General features: G+C 40.2%; 1 protein-coding gene across 3 annotated transcripts in view; it reads right to left on the bottom strand.

Annotated features, from left to right (window-relative positions):
• Nucleotides 1-17496, bottom strand: part of Zc3h12b (zinc finger CCCH-type containing 12B) — a 233156-nt gene that overhangs the window by 18715 nt on the left and 196945 nt on the right. The window lies entirely within an intron of this gene.

The raw sequence follows: 17496 nt of genomic DNA, 5'->3' as shown, positions 1-17496 counted from the left end.
TGTTCCCTGAGCCATAGATTCAGGATATGTCATATAGATCTATCTATTGACCATGTGCTGCCCAAGATCCATTGATCTCTACATTGTACCACTACTTTATTAGTTAACTTCTGACTACACTTTAAATCTTATCCTTAACCCTTATCCTTATACCCTCAGATAACTGGAGCTACCACTACTCATCAAACATTCTTTTCTCTCTAGCAAATGGAGACCATCAGAGAAAGCCACAACTAGACATAAGGCAGTCGTTTCTTAAAATTTTTGAGATTATGATAAGCTCTTGATATTTACTTTTTGTGGATATTATTTTTACTTTTAATTCCTTCTTCCTTCATATATTATACATATATACATCATGACCATAATTTCCATACCCTCTTCTTTTCCTAGTTCCTTTTCCTCCTTATACTCCCCCATCCACTCCTCCTCTTCCTTTCCCTTTAGAAAAGGGCAGGCCTCCCAGGAATATTAATCAAACATGGCATATCAAGTTGCAGTGAGACTAGGCATCTCCCCTCATATTAAGGCTGGACAAGGGAACCCCGAAAGAGGAAAAGGTCCCAAAAGCAGGCAAAAAAGTCAGAGGCAGCCTCTACTTCCACTGTTAGAAGTCTATGAAGACCAAGGTGTACAACTGTAATATATGTGCAGAGGATGTAGGTCAGACTCATGCAGGCTCCCTGTGAGCCCAGGTTATTTGATCCTGTGTGTTTTGTGTGGTATCCTTGACCACTCTGCCTTCTACAATCCTTTCTCCCCTTCGTCAGCAGGATTCCCTGAGCTAAGCCTAATGTTTGGCTGTGAATCTCTGCATCTATTTCCATCAGTTGCTGGATGAAGCCTCTCGATGACAACTGGGCTAGACCAATCTAGAAGCATAGCAGAGTATCATCAGGAATCATTTCGTTGACTATTTTTTGTTTTGCTTTGATTTTGCCATTCCTTTTGGTTTGGAAATTCTACAGAAGCTTTTACGTTTCACATGGTTTTGTGGGTTTTATTAGTTCTTGATTTTATAGGGCCTTCAGATGCATCAATTTGAGGCTTATTTTTTTCCTCATGGTGGCACTCATGGATATAAACTTTCCTGAGAACTCCCTTCATTGTGTTCCATAGACTTTGCTGTACTTGACTTTTTAACCTTTCCTACTTTATTTTACCCTTGGTTCTGTTTTCATTCAGTGGTGCTGTTTAGTTTGAGTTCATGGACTCCACTGCAGTTTCTTTAGCTTTAGTCATGTTATAATCAGATACAATGCTGGATAGAACTCTAAATTACTCATATTTGTTGATTTTGTTTTGTGTTGGGGGAAGTTTCATGGGCTACTGGGATGCATATGGATTCTTTGGTACTTGAACAGAATATTCTATAAATATCTGTTAGTTCTGTTTGATTCATGATGTCATTTAATTCACAGATTTTTTTTTCTGTTTAGCTTATTTGCAGATGACAAGTAATAGAATTCCTATCACTGAAATAAAACACTATTATCCAAAGCAATTTGGGAGGAAAGGGTTTACTTCAGCTTACAGCTCGTAAAGTCCATCATCTAAGGAAGTTAGGGAAGAAACTCAAGGTTGAAATTTGGAGGCAGAAACTGACACTGAGGCTATGAAGGAATTATGGTTACAGCCTTCCTCTCCATGGCTTACTTGCTCGGCACTCAGAACTACTAGCCCAGAGATGTCACTGGGCACAGTGGACTGATCCACATGAATCATTGATTTTTTAAAAAGCCCCATAGGCTTGCCCAATCTCAATCTGGTGGGAACATTTTCTCAATTGAAGTTTCCTCTTCCAAAATGACTCTAGCTTATGTCAATTTCATAAGAACCAGACAGCACAACCTGTTACTTAGAGTTTATACTGCTGTGACAAAACATGACCAAAAAGCAAGTTGAGAGAAAATAGTTTCTTCAGCTTACACTTCCACATAGCTGTTCATCATCAAAGGAAGTCAGGACAGAAACTCAAATGGGGCGGGATCCTAGAGGCAGGAGCTGATGCAGGGGCCATGGAGGGCTGCCTACTGGATTACTCAATCTGCTTTCTTATAGAACCCACGATACCAGCCCAGGGATGGCACTATGCACAATAGTCTAGGAGTTCTCCCATTGATCACTAGTTGAGTAAATGCCTTACTGAGGCTTCTTTCTCTGTGACGACTTTAGCTTGCGTCAACTTGATACACAAAACTAACCAGTACAACCTGTTTCTCAGAATGTTTCTGGTTTCCTCTTAAAGATTCTAAGTTTCAGACCTTAATTTAATGCCACTGATACATTTTGAATTAATTTTTGTAAATGATGTCATACAGAGATATGGTTTCATTCTCTATATAGATGCCCAGCTTTCCCAACATAATTTGAGAGGATATCTTTTCTCCAATGTGTAATTTTTTTATATCGATTTGTAAATAATCAGGTGGCTATAGCAACACAATGTACTTCTTGGTCCTTTATGCTTTACACTGGTCTATGGTTTTATGCCAGCAGCTTGCTCTATTTGCTACTATGGACCTGTCAATTTTTATATCAAGGATATGATTACTTTTGCTCACAAATGCTTTGATTATTCGGGTCTTTTGTACTTACTTATGAATTTTATATATTACTTTTCTATTTAAGCAAGGAATGCCATTGAAATCTGAATGAGATTGCGTTCAATCCTTTGATACCAGAATCTTCACAATATTAAATCTGCTATTCATGAGCATGGGAGGTCTTTTGTTCTTATAGTGTTTTCTTCAGTTTCTTCCATCAGTGTTCTAAATTTTTAATTGCACATTTAGTGTTTTTATTATTATTTGGTGGGAGTGTTGTTCTTTTACATTCCAACCTATTTGGTGTTCTGCAAACTTCATGAATGCTTATAGGCATCTCTTTCTTTAGATGGAGGAAGTTTTCTTCAATGATTCTGTTGATAATATTTTCTGGTCCTTGGAGCTGGAACTCTTCGCCTTCTTGTATTCCTATTATTCTTAGGTTTGGCCTTTTCATGGTGTCCAAGATTCCTTGAATGTTTTGTGTCATGAAATTTTTAGATTAACATTTTCTTTGACCAATGTATCAACTTCTTCTATGGTATCTTCTACCATAAAAGGATGCTTGTGTTTGTAGTTCCTGTTCTCTTTCCTAGGTTTTCCATCTCAGGATTCCCTCAGTTTGAGTTTTTTTATGGTTCCTATTTCCATTTTCAAGTCTTAAACAGTTTTATTCATTTCCTTCATTTGTTTGATAGTATTTTCCTGTATTTATTTAATATATTTATTTATTTATTTCCTCTCTAAAGGCCTCTATCATCTTTATAAGATTGGATTTAAGGCCATCTCGTTGTGCTCTGGCTGTGCGAGGATATCTGGGGCTTACTGTAGTAGGCCTGGGTCCAGGTGGTGCCAGGTTGCCCTTGTTGATCAACAGAATAGAATTGAAGACCCAGAAATAAACCCATATGCTACAGACACATGACTTTCGACAAAGAAGCCAACACTATACAATAGGGAAAAAAAGAAAGCACCTTCAACAAATGGTGTTTCTAATTGTATGTCTATATGTAGAAGAATGAAAATAGGTCCACATTTGTCACCCTGCACAAACTTAAGTCCAAGAGGATCAAAGACCTCCACATAAAACCAGATACACTAAATCTAGTAGAAGAAAAAGTGAATAATTGCCTTGAACACATTGGCACAGCAGACCACGTCCTAAACAGAAAACCAACAGGTCAGGCACTAAGATCAAAGATTAATAAATGGGACCTCATGAAACTGAGGTTTCTGTAGGGCAAAAGACACCATCAATACAATAAAACAACAGCCTACAGAATGGGAAATTATCTTTACTGACCCTACACCAGACAGAGGACAAATAGCAAAAATATATGAAGAACTGGAAAAATCAGACACCATCAAACTGAAGACCACAATTAAAATTTGGTGTATAGAACCAAATAGAAAATTCCCTAATGGCTTAAAACCACTTAAAGAAATGTTCAATGTCCTTAGTCATCAGACAAATGAAAATCAAAATGATTCTGAGATTCCATCTTACCCCTGTCAGAGTGGCTAAGATCAAAAACTTAAGTAGGACATGTTGGCAAAGATGTGGAGCAAAAGGAACACTCCTCCATTGCTTGTAGGAGTGAAAACTTTCACAATCATTTTGGAAATCAATCTGTCAGTTTCTCAGATTATTGGGAATAGTCCTACCTCAGGATCGAGCTATATTAGTCCTGGGCATACACCCAAAAGATTCCCCACTACACCACAGGGACACTTTCTCAAACACGTTCGTAGCAGCTTTATTCATAAGTCAGAAATTGGAAACACACTGATTCTAATAAAAGAGAAAGTAGAAAATACCCTTGAATGCATTGGCACAGGAGAAAATTTCCAGGACAGAACATCAATAGCTCAGCCTCCAAGATCAAAATGATAAATGGAACCTTGTGAAATTGAAAAGATTCTGTAAGGTAAATGACACTGTCAATAGGACAAAAAGGCAGCCTACAGATTGGGAAAAGATCTCGACTAACCCTACATCCAACAGAGGGCTAATATTCAAAAGCTATAAGGAACTTAAGAAGATAGACTCCAAAAAAGATTTTTAAAAAAGTAACCCATTTAAAATACAGGGTACAGAGCTAAACAGAGAATTCCTAATAAAGGAATCTTGAATGACACTTAAAGAAATGTTCAAAATCCTTAGTTATCAGGGAAATGCAAATTGAAAGGACCCTGAGATTCCACTTTACCCCAATCAGAATGGCTAAGATAAAAAGCTCTGTTCTCTCTCTCTCTCTCTCTCTCTCTCTCTCTCTCTCTTTCTCTCTCTCTCTCTCTCTGTGTGTGTGTGTGTGTGTGTGTGTGTGTGTGTGTGTGTGTTAAATCCATTTGGTTCATAACCTCTATTAGTTTCATTGTACCTCGGTTTAGTTTCTGTTTCAATGACCTGTCTATTGGTTAAGAGTTGGGTGTTGAAGTCTCCTACTATTATTGTGTGGGGTTCAATGTGTGTTTTGAGCTTTAGTAAAGTTTCTTTTATGAATGAGTGTGCCCTTGCATTTGGAGCATAGATGTTCACAATTGAGGCTCTTTGATTTTTCCTTTGCTGATTATGAAGTGTCTTTTCCCATCTTGCTTGATGACTTTTGGTTGAAAGTATATTTTATTGGATATTAGAATGGCAACTTCCGCTTGTTTCTTGGTCACAAAACAAGCCTCAATAGATGCAAGAATATTGAAATAATCCCATGCATCTTATCAGATCACGGACTAAGGCTAGACTTCAATAGCAACAGAGACAACAGAAAACCCACATATCCATGGAAGCTGAACAACTTTCTACTCAATGATAGTTTGGTCAAGGAAGAAATAAAGAGAAAATTAAAGGCTTCCTGGAATTCAATGAAAAGGATGATACAACATACCCAAACAGGTGGGACACAATGAAAGCAGTGCTAAGAGGAAAATTCACAGCACTAAGTGCCCTAGTAAAGAAACTGGAGAGATCTTACACAAGCAACTTAATGGCACACCTGAGAGCTCTAGAACAAAAAGAAGCACTGCCACACCTGGGGATCCATCCCACATACAGTCACTAAACCCAGACTCTATTGTGGATGCCAAGAAGTGCATGGCGACAGGAGCTGATATAGCTGTCTCCTGAGATGCTTTGCCAGAGCATGACAAATATAGAGGCAAATGCTAGCAGCCAACCATTGTGCTGAGAATGGGGTCCCCAGTGGAGGAGTTAGAGAAAGGACTGAAGCAACGGAAGGGGTTTGCAACCCCATAGGAAGAACAACAATACCAATCAACCAGACACCCCAGAGCTCCCAGGGACTAAACCACCAACCAAAGAGTACACATGGAGGGACCCATGGCTCCAGCTGCATATGATAAAGAGGATGGCATTGTAAGGTATGAATGGGAGGAGAGGCCCTTAGTCCTCTGAAGGCTCAATGCCCCCAGTGTAGGATAATGCCAGGGTGGGGAAGGGGAGAGGAAGTGGGTGGGTGAGTGGGGGAGCACCCTCATAGAAGCAGGGGGAGGGTAGAGGGGGTTTCTGGATGGAAAACCAGGAAAGGGGATAACATTTGAAATGTAAATAAAGAAAATATCCAATTAAAAAAAAAAGCTTGCAACCATGGGGGGGGGGGAAGCCCAGTGTCAGATGGGTCTTAGTGCAGAATTCTTCTAAACTTTCAAAGAAGACCTAATACCAACACTTCTCAAACTATTCCATAAAATAGAAACAGAAGGAACACTACCTCATTCATTCTATGAAGCCACAATTACTTTGATACCTAAACCACACAAAAATCCAACAAAGAAAGAGAACTTCAGACCAATCTCACAAAAATACTCAATAAAATTCTAGCAAACTAAATCCAAGAACAGTTTAAAAACAATCATTCACCATGACCAAGTAGGTGTCATTCCAGAGATGCAAGGTTGGTTCAACATATGAAAATCCATTAATGTAATCTACTATATAAACAAACTCAAAGGAAAACAATCACATGATCATCTCCTTAGATGCTGAAAAAGCAATTGACAAAATATAACACCCCTTCATGTTAAAAGTATTGGGAAGATCAGGAATTCAAGGCCCATACCTACATAATATAAACAATATACACCAAACCAACAGCCAATATCAAACTAAATAAAGAGATACTTGAAGCAATACCACTAAAATCAGGGACTAGACAAAGGCTGCCCATTCAATATAGTATTAGAAGTGCTAGGTAGAACAATAAGACAACAAAAGGAGATTAAGGGGATAAAAATTGGCAAAGAGGGAGTTAAGGTATCACTATTTGCAGATGATATCATAGTACACTTAAGTGACCCCAAAATTTTACCAGAGAACTTCTACAGCTGATAACTTCAGCAATGTGGTAGGGTATAAAATTAACTCAAACAAATCAGTAGCCTTCTTTTATACAAATGATGAACAAGCAGAGAAGGAAAATAGTGAAACAGCACCCTTCACAATAGTAATAAATAATATAAAATATCTTGGGGTAACTCTAACCAAACAAGTGGATCTGTATGATAAGAATTTCATGTCTCTCAAGAAAGAAATCGAAGACCTCAGAAGATAGAAAGATCTCCCATGCTTGTGGATTGGCAGGATTAACCTAGTAAAAATGTCCATCCTATCAAAAGCAATCTACAGATTTAATGCAATCCCCATCAAAACCCCAACATAATTCTTCACAGATATGAAAAGAGCAATTCTCAAAATCATTTGGAAAGGCAAACAAAACAACAACAAACCAACCCAGAATAGCGAAAACAATTCTTAATAATAAAAGAACAGATGGGGGAACCTCGAACTCATTGGCACTGGGGGAAATTTCCTAAGCAGAACTCCAATGGCTCAGGCTTTAAGATCAAGAATTGATAAATGGGACCTCGTGAAACTGAAAATGTCTGTAAGGCAAATGACGTAGTCAATAGGACAAATTGGCAACATACAGATTAGGAAAAAAAAATTTCACTAACCCCACATCTAATAGAGGGCTAATATTCAAAATATATAAAGAACTCAAGAAGCTCACCTCCAAAAATCCAAACAACCAAATCAAAAAAATGGGGTATAGAACTAAACAGAGAATTCATAATAGAGGAATCTTGAGTGGCCGAGAAGCACTTACTGAAATGTTCAAAGTTCTTAGTCATCAGGGAAATGCAAATCAAAATGACCTTGAGATTCTACCTTATACCAATTAGAATGGTTAAGATCAAAAACTCAGGTGACAGCACATGTTGCTGGTGGGATTGCAAACTGGTACCACCACTCTGGAAATTAATCTGGAGGTTCCTCAGAAAATTGGAAATAGATCTACCTGAAGACCCAGTTATACCCCTCTTGGGCATATATCCAAAGGATGCACCACCATATCACAGGGATACATGCTCCACTCAATTCCCAGTGGCCTTATCTGTGATAGTCAGAATCTGGAAACAACTCAGAATGTTCCTCAAAAACAGAATGGATACAGAAAATGTGGTCCATTTACACAATGGAGTATTCCTCAGCTATTAAGAATGAGGACATCAAGAGTTTTGCAGGCAATGGATGGAACTAGAAAATATCATCCTGAGTGAGGTAAATCAGGTCCAAAACAGCATGCATGGTGTGTACTCACTGATATGTGGATATTAGCTCAAAAGTACAGAATACCTAGGGAACAATCCACAGACCATTAAGAAGTTTAACAAGAAGGAAGGCCCAAGTGAAGATGCTTCAATCCCACTTGGGAGAAATAAGAAATCAATCATGCAAGAGGAGGAAGGGATTTGGATGAGAGAGGGGAGTGCGAGGCTAAAAAGGGAATATAATCAGGCATGGTGGCGCTGAAGACAGGAGAGAAGCCTGAGGGCCAGCAGAATGAATGGAAATATGCAACCTCATTGGGTGGGAGCTGGTGGGGTCCCTCTAGAAAGTACCAGAGACCCGGAAGGTGAGAGACTCTCATGACTCAAAGGGAGGGACCTTGGATGAAATATCCAACAGTGGGGAGAGGGAACTTGTAGAGTCTACCTCTAGTAGAAAGACAGGGCATCAAGTGGAGGGATGGGGTTGCCATCCCACAGTCTAAAACTCTGACCCAGAACTGTTCCCGTTTAAAAGAACTGCAGAGAAAAAATGGAGAAGAGACTGAGGGAAAGGAGGTCCAGTGACAGGTCCAATTGGGATCCATCTCAAGGGGAGACTTCAAGACCTGACACGGTTACTGATGCTATGCTGTGCATACAGACAGAAGCTTAGCAAGGCTGTCCTCTGAGAGGCCCAACAAGCAGCTGAGAGTCAGATGCAGATACTTACACCCAACCATTGAACTAAAGTCTGGGACTCTTGTGGTTGAATAAGGAAAAAGCTGGAGGAAGCTGAGGAGGAGGGCAACCCTGTAGAGGACCAACAATCTCAAGTGACCTGGACCCTGAGATCTCTCAGTCACTGGGTCACCAACCAGGCAGCACACACCAGCTGATATGAGGCCTCTAACACATGTACAGCAGAGGACTCCCGGGTCTGGGTTCAGTCAGAGAAGATGTACCTAACCATTGAAAGACTTGAGGCCCCAGGGAGTAGGGAGGCCTGGGAGGGGGATATTCTCTTGAAGACACGGGGAGGAAGCATGTGATGAGGAACTGTAGGAGAGCAGACCAGGGGGGCAATGCCTGGATTGTAAAAAAAAAAAAGGAATAAAATAATAATGTAAGGAGAAGGAAAGCTTACATACAGCAAAGGACACAACCAGAACAGTTGCGAGACAACATTCCAAAATGGAAAAATAATGTCAGTTATAGATCAGATGGGTTTGATATAATGTATAAAGAACTCAATGATATTAAATACCAAATATAATAATCTATCAATGAGTGGACAAATAATGGAACAGATCACTGCTAAAAAAAAAAACCCACAAATGATGAGTAAATATTTGAGAAAACTTCAATGTCAAAAAAAAAACCAAAAAACAAAAAAACCTCAAGTTACAGTACTTGCTGGTGAGGATGTGGAGAGAGGGAACAACTCTTCCATTGCCGGTGGAATTCCAAACTTGTAAAACCACTCTGGAAATATATCCGGTGGTTTCTCAGAAAATTTGAAATAGTCTTAAACTGAAGACCCAGCTATACCACTCCTGGGCATATGCCCAAAAGATGCTCCAATATATAACAAGGACACATGCTCCACTATGTTCATAGAAGCCTTATTCATAATTGCCAGAAGCTGGAAAGAACCCAGATGTTCCTCAACCAGAGAATTGATACAAAAATTGTGGTTCATTTCCACAATGGGATATATTCAGCTATTAAAAACAAGGACATAATGAATTTTGTAGGCAAAAGATGGAACTATAAAATATCCTCCTGAGTGAAGTAACCTAAAAGGACACGCATGGTATATACTCACCTAAAAGCGGATATTAGCCATAAAGTACAGAATACCCACGACATACCCCACAGACCCTAAGAAGTTAAACAAGAAGGGAGACACAAGCTAGGATACTTGAATCTCACTTAGAAGGGGTAGTAGTCATTGAAGGCAGATGGAGGGAGGAGACTCAGTGGGATAGGGGACTGGCAGGGAAATGTGGGTTTCTGGATCAGGTGTTGGGAGAACAGGAGAGAGTGCCAAATAGCCAGGGGAATGAACTGAAATATGCAGTTGCCAGAGCTGGGGGACAGGGGCCTAACATAACTGTCTTCTGAGAGGCTCCGCAACCTATCCCCCCGCCAGGAGCTGACTGAAACAGATGCACAAACTCACATCCAAACAGTGGAGAGAGTGCGGGGACTCTTAAGGAAGAGTTGGGGGAAGGATTGACGACCCCTAATGTGATAGGAACTCCACAGGAAGATCAACTGAGTCAACTTAACAGGACCTTTGGCAGCTCTCAGAGATGGAACCGCCAACCAAAGAACATCCACATGTTGGACCTAGGTCCCCTGCACTTATATTCAGTTTGGAGTGGGGGCTATCACTACAGCTGTTGCCTGCCTGTGGAATATGTTCCCCAAACTATGCTGCCTGTCTGGTCCCAGTAGGAGAGGATATGCCTAGCACTGTAGAGACTTGTTGCCAGGGTTGGAGGATACTGTGGGTAAGTGGGGGGAATTCTACCCTCTCAGAAGAGAAGGGGAGGGGAGACGGTGGTAGGGACTGTGTGATGGAGCACCAGGAGGGGGGCAGCAATCAAGATGTAAAGTGATTTAAAATAAAGAATACAGTCTGTAACAGCCAGGGAAATATGAGCTCACTATTGAGCGTGGCCATCTTACTCCAGGAGGCCGTGAATAATTCCAACATAGCTGAAGCATAGGACAAAGACCTTAACACCAACCACATGAAAGTAATAGAGGGCTGAAAGAGGAAATGAAGAAATCTGTTAAAGAAATAGAGCAAAACACAAACAAAAATGGAGAAAATAAATCAATCCCTCAGAGAAAGCCAAGAAAACACAACTCATTGGAGGAAAGAATAAGACTGTCCAAGATATGGAAATGGAAATAGAAGCAATAAAAAAAAGCACAAACTGGCAAGTAACCTGGACCCCTTGTAGCTCCCAGAGACAGAACCACCACCCAAGAGCATAGAGCAGCTGGTCCGAGGCCCCAGAACCTGTGTAGTAGACGGCTATCTGGTCTGCTCTCAGGGGAAGAGGATGCACCTTATCCTGTACAGACTTGATGTGCCAAGGTGCAAGGATACCCGGGATAGGTATCCACCCTGGTGAAGGGAGGGGAAGGGGGACGGGGGAACGACTTTGCAAAGGGGGACCAACAGGGAGGCAGTATTTGTGGTGTAGATAGATAAATTAATTAATAAAAAAGAAATATTCAACATCCTTAGCCACCAGCAAATCAAAACCACTTTGAGACTCCATCTGACACCTGTCAGAATGGCCAAGGTTAATAACACAAGTGGCAGCCATCTTAGTGAGGATATAGAGCAATGGTAACACTCTTCCTTTGGTGGGGGAGTACAAACTTTTACAGCCACTGTGCAAATCAATATGGTGGTTCCTCAGAAAACTTGGAATTGATATAACAATATCTAACTATTAAAAAAATGAAACTCCTTCCTACCATAAGGATGCTTGCTCAACCATGTTCACAGTAGCTTTGTTCATAGTAGCCAGAAACCGGAAGCAATAAAGGTGTCCCTAAACTGAAGAATGGACATGTAAAATATGGTACATTTACACAATGGAGTATTACTCAGCTGTTAAAAATGACATCATGAGAACTGCATGTGATGAATATAACTAGAAAAAATAATCCTAAATGAAGAAACCCAGACTGCAAAAGACATTATAGTATGTATTCTCTTATAAGTGGATATTAGCTGTTAATTAAATGACAACCAAGCTACAATCTGTAGATGCAGTAAGGTTAGGTAAAGAGTTGGCCAGTGGGGAGGTATGACTCTCCCTGGAAAGGAGAAATAGGATTTATTTTATGGGTAGATTGGGGGCAAATGGGGATGGGAGCAGGAGGTATCAGTTGAAGGCTGTGGGGTAGAGGGAGAGAATATGGGATGAGGTGGCTGGAATTGGAGGGCATTTGGGGAATGGTCTGGAAATGTAGTGCAGTGGAGGCTTCCTGGAATCTATGAAGGTGATGCTAATGAGGTCTCCTAGTAGCAAGGGATAAGAAGTCTCAACTGTACATCTCTGTAGCCAGGCAAGGCTTCCAGTGGAGGAAACTGAGTTGTTGGGCAAAGGAGTCGCATGGAAATCCGGAAACAACCCAGAGTGATACAGAGAAAAAGGGTTGCTTTCCACAAACTGGCAGCAGGGCACCATTGGTGAGGACAGTCATTTAACATGGAGAAGTTGAGCTGATGCCTACATGGAGCTTTCACCCTTATACTAAGTCTTGTAGGTGCAGAACGGTACTCTCCAAGCTACCAGAAGTGATACATGGATACTAACGCAGCCACAAATCTTTGACTTACAATCTGTCCTGCCTGCAAAATACGCAGGCAAAATATACCCAACTTTGGATCCATCTCAAGGGAGGCTCCAAGGCCTGACCTATTACTAATGCTATGTTGTGCTTTCAGAACAGAGCCTATCATGGCTGTCCCCTGATGACTGAGAAAGATGCAGATACTTACAGCAAACATTGACCTGAGGTCGGGGACCCCTTTGGAAGAGTTAGGGAAAGGATTGAAGGAACTGAATGGGATGGCAATGCCACAGGAAGACCAATGGTGTGAAATAACCTGGACTCCTGGAAGATCCCAGAGACTAAGCCAATAACCAAAGAGCATACATGGGCTGGTCCGAGCCCTCCCACCCCCAGCACATATGTAACAGAAGATTGCCTTCTCTGGCCTCAGTGGGAGAGGATGCATCTAATCCTTAGAGACTTGATGTGCCCAGGGAAAAGGGATGGCCTGAGGCAGCGGGAGACACCTCAGAAGTGAAGGGGAGAGGGGAAGAACTCTGAAAGGGAGGACCAGGAGGGAGGACAACACTTGGGATGTAAATAAATAAAATAATTAATTAATTGAAAAGATTGAATATGTTGTGCATTCATTTTCATTCAGTTGTAAATTTTTTTAATTTCCTTCTTGATTTCTGTCTTGAGCCATTCTGCATTTAGTAGTAAGCTCTTTCGTTTCCATGAGTTTGTATACTTTCTGCTTTTTGGTTGTTACTGATATCCAACCTTAATCCATGGTGGTCAGATATGGTGCAATGTATTATTTCAATTTTCTTGTATCTGTTGATACATGCTTCATATTCTAGTATGGGGTTGGTTTTGGTGGAAGTTCCATGAATTACTGAGTAGAAAATATATTCTTTAGTGTTTGGGTGAAATGTCCTGTTGATGGCTTATATATGCTTGTAGAAAGAGAGAAATAGTAAATATGGTCAGTTTAAGGGGCTTTCTGAAGATATTTTGAGTTGTTTACTTTGTGATTTTAGGAAGTGTTCCCTCAGGGTAGGATGTTTTGCCTCCCCTTTAACATCCTGTGTCTTAATAGCTTACCTCCAAGACCAAAGGTGTATTGCTGTGAAGAGACACCATGATCAGATCAACTCTGATGAAACAAAACATTTACTGGGATTTGCTTATAGTTTCAGAAGTTTGGTCCATTCTCATCATGGTGGGGAGCATGGCAGCACACAAGTAGATATGGTGTTAATTAAAATTAGCTAATAGTTATACATCTGGGTCCATGAACAGGAAGAAGAGAGAGAGATTCTGGGCTTAGTGGACTTTTGAAATATCAAAGCCTCCCTAGGGACACAGTTCCAACAAGGCCACACCCCCTAATCTATTCAAATTCTTCTACTCCTAGATGACTGAGCATTCACATATATGAGCCCATGGGAGTCATTCTTATCAAACCACCAAAGAAGGTTTTAATCTGTGTTTGGGCATAGCACAATTGGTAAAACCTCAGCCCATGTGCTCAGGGTAGTCAAGCCTCAATTTCAAACACTACTCCAAGCATATATCATTTGCAGAAGCAAGTGCAGCAAATAGATAGACCAAAATGCAATAACGGTCAACTAAAAACAATGAGTTCTTCAACTCCAAGAATTCTTATGGAGTAGAGTAGCATAAATAGTATGGTGTGTATTAAGATATTAGTTATCATGGTTAGGAACAAAAGGGAACCAAGCAGAGGAAAACTAGCAAAAGAATCTGTACTCCCTTGTTTTCCCACATTTCCTTTCTTCATTGTCCCTGAAATGAGTGTTGTGCCACCATTATCCACTTCACAGGATGGCTGATCTCCAATTTCCCTTGCTTATTTTATGGAGACTCATTTTAGAAAACCCATAAATGGATGCATGCATTGCAATCTTCCTCCTTGGTTTAATTTTTTAAAGAATATAATACACACACACACACACACACACACACACACACACACACACACACACATACATTGTAGCTGTCTTCATGCACACCAAAAGGGGGCTTTGGATCCTATTACTGATGGTTGATGAAGCAACATGTTCTTCCATTTTCCTATTTCTTGGGTTTCTAAGTTGTGATTTGGGCATGTGTTGAGGTCAGTGTGTCTTCTGGCTTTATTTTAGGGATATTTTACTGGGCAGCCTTAATTCAAGGTCTCGACCACAACACTGAAAGAGAAGAAAACCAGCTGCTGCTCTAGCAACGCCACCAAACTACTTTAGAAGGAAAGATCCAATCTAAATCTAGTCAAACCCCCTATGTGCCCGCAACACTAGAAAAGATGTCATTTTAAAAAGGAATAGAAGGATTGCGGGCATGGAAAAAGAAAAGGAAAGAAAACATGTTAAACAAAAAAAATAGTAAAAAAGAAAAATGTGAACTTGCATCATCTGGAAGAGCACTCAGGGCCCTTTTTTGCTGAGCTGTCTCTTGAGCCCCTTCTGCTACACTTCACTGAGAAGTGGGCTGAATTTAAATGTAATGACTACATTTTTTGGAAGAGGAGATTTCCAAGGGTGTATCCTTCAGGCTGCATCGTAGTTACTGTTCACTGCACTTATTCAAGTCCACAGTAAGATAATGATACAAGGAGAGGAGGCTAAATAGATCACTCAGGGGTTAAGAATACCTGCTGCTCTTCAGGAGGACTTGGAGTTCAGTTCCCAGCACTGGAGTTGTTTGTGTTGCTTACAACTGTGTATAACTTCAGCTCTAGGTGATCCAATGCCCCCTTCTAGCCTCCATGGGCTCATGCATTCATATGCATATTCATACATGCACGCATGCGAACAAACAAGTCTTTTTAAAAAGAAGAAAATGGAGAGCAGAAAGGTACGAAAACAAAGTTTGTTCAGGAAATGAAAGTGCCTTTAAAGTTGTGGAGAAGGAAGATGAAGACAGAGCATCTGTAACTTTTAGAGATTAGAAACATTAAAGAGAAATCTCCCGTGAATGAGAAAGGGTTTTTGTTTTGTTTTGCTTTGTTTTAGGGCAAAGTTACATGTTGTGACAATGTTAAAATATTTTTAAGGGAAGAGCTTAAACTGAAAATGCAGCCGAAATGTTTCTCTGCTCAAAAATAACTTTGTAGGAAAGTGTTTTTCCAGGTTTAGCAAAAAAGGCTTACAAAGGCTAATGCTGCTGTGCTAGAAGGGAGCTACACTACATCTTGCAATCCCCGCTGAACTTGGAAGCATCATAGGCACCGTGATGCTTTTATAGGCATATGAAATGAAAGACTTGGGTTGTCAAGTCTTGTGCTAACATTCCTGAGAGGTGCTGAGACCAGGCAATCTACTTATAAGGAGTTCCTAAAAGTCTATTTCATGAAACTTGGAAAGTGATGTGTAAATTGTAATGAAACCTGCAGGATTTTTGGAGATACTGGTACAATAAGACCTCTACCGAGAAAATCTGAAGGTATCCATGGAGTCATTAAAAAGATATGTTATAGGGAGCAGACCTGGAGGAGTAAGGATTCCCATGAGTATTGGAGCCCAGATGATGCCATCATAAGTCTCAGTCAAGCTGTAGGAGTTGCTGTTTCCCCTGCTAGGTTTTGGTTTTGCTTTAATCTGATTTGTCCTCGCTATCATCAGACTCCTCCCTTTTGGAATGACATTGTTTATTCTGGAGCCTTGTAGGTTGGAAGTAAGTAACTTGTTTTCTGATTTTATAGATATTCACGGTTAAGAAATTCTTCTGAGTTCTAAAAAAGATCTTATACTCTCAAATAGTGTTGGGATGGATTAAATACATTTGAAACTGAGTCTTTATAGTCTTGAGCTAGAATGTTATGGTCTAAAGCTATGTATTTGGGAATAAAATTGAGTGGTACAGCTGTAAAGACCAACTTTGACTGTCAACTTCTTCAAAGTTGGAATTTCCATGAGAATATACCTCTGACTGTGTCTGGGACATTGTTCTTAGAAAGGTTTAACTGACAAAGAAGGACCCATTCTGAATAAACTGCAGACCCAGACTGAACAAAAGGAGAAATGTAGCCGAACAGCAGCATTCATCTTTTTGTGCTTTCAGACTGTGAATACAGTGTGACCAGTTGTCTTATGCTTCTGCCTCCATATGTTCCCAAGCATGATGGGCTGTACCATTAAACTGTGTGCCAGAATAAGGACTTCTTTTTTAAGCTCCTTTTGTATGGCGTTTTGTCATATCAATGAGAAAAATATCTAATAAATTCTCTCTCTTCTTGCCTTTCAATGGTTCCTGTCCTCCCAATAGCCTCCCCGTTTGCTTTAGTTTTTCTTTCATTTCAGTTTGGACCTGTTCCTCCTCCCTCATACTCTTTTTCTATTTATGTGTCATATATATTTATGCTTTTATATCTATACTAGACATAGAAGAAACATATCAGCCTTTTCTTTTTCTGAATCTGAGTTATTTTACTTAAAAAAATAAATCTCTGGTTCACTCAATTTTCCTTCAAACAAAACACTTTCTGCATAGACCACAATCCCTATATCCATTACTTGGTCTACGGACATTCAGACTGGTTGGTTATCTTGGCTCTTCTGATTAGGAACCAAGAAGCATGCAAGCATCGCTGTGGCTTTCTTGTGTCCTTCAGTTACATATCCAGGACTAGTACGCCTGGACCACATGCTAGTTTTATTTTTAGTTTTTTGAGGAATCAGCACGCTGACTCTCCTAGTGATGGCACTAGTTCAGTCTCACCAGGAGTCAGTGTATCAGTTTACCATTGTTATTATAACAAATTACTACATGCATAGTAATTACTATTTTAAAGTTTAAGACATCAGAAATCTAAAATCAAAATTTGGCAAGGCTGCTTTCTTTCTTCAGGCTAACACTTTACAGGTTTTAGATTCTACCTTCATTCTTGTGCTCATGGCCCACTTCTTGCACTCTCGTTTCTTATTTCTGTAGCATGCCTTGCTGTTTATTCTGATCCTGTTGCCTTTCTCCAGCAGCAACTCTTGGCTAATCTTAATTGTACAAGGTATACATTACCCAGCTCAAACTTCTTAAGTTGAAGACATATACA

Source organism: Rattus norvegicus, chromosome X (genome assembly GCF_036323735.1).
Source record: "Rattus norvegicus strain BN/NHsdMcwi chromosome X, GRCr8, whole genome shotgun sequence".
Lineage (NCBI taxonomy): Eukaryota > Metazoa > Chordata > Mammalia > Rodentia > Muridae > Rattus > Rattus norvegicus.
This window is presented reverse-complemented; position numbering and strand designations above follow the sequence as displayed.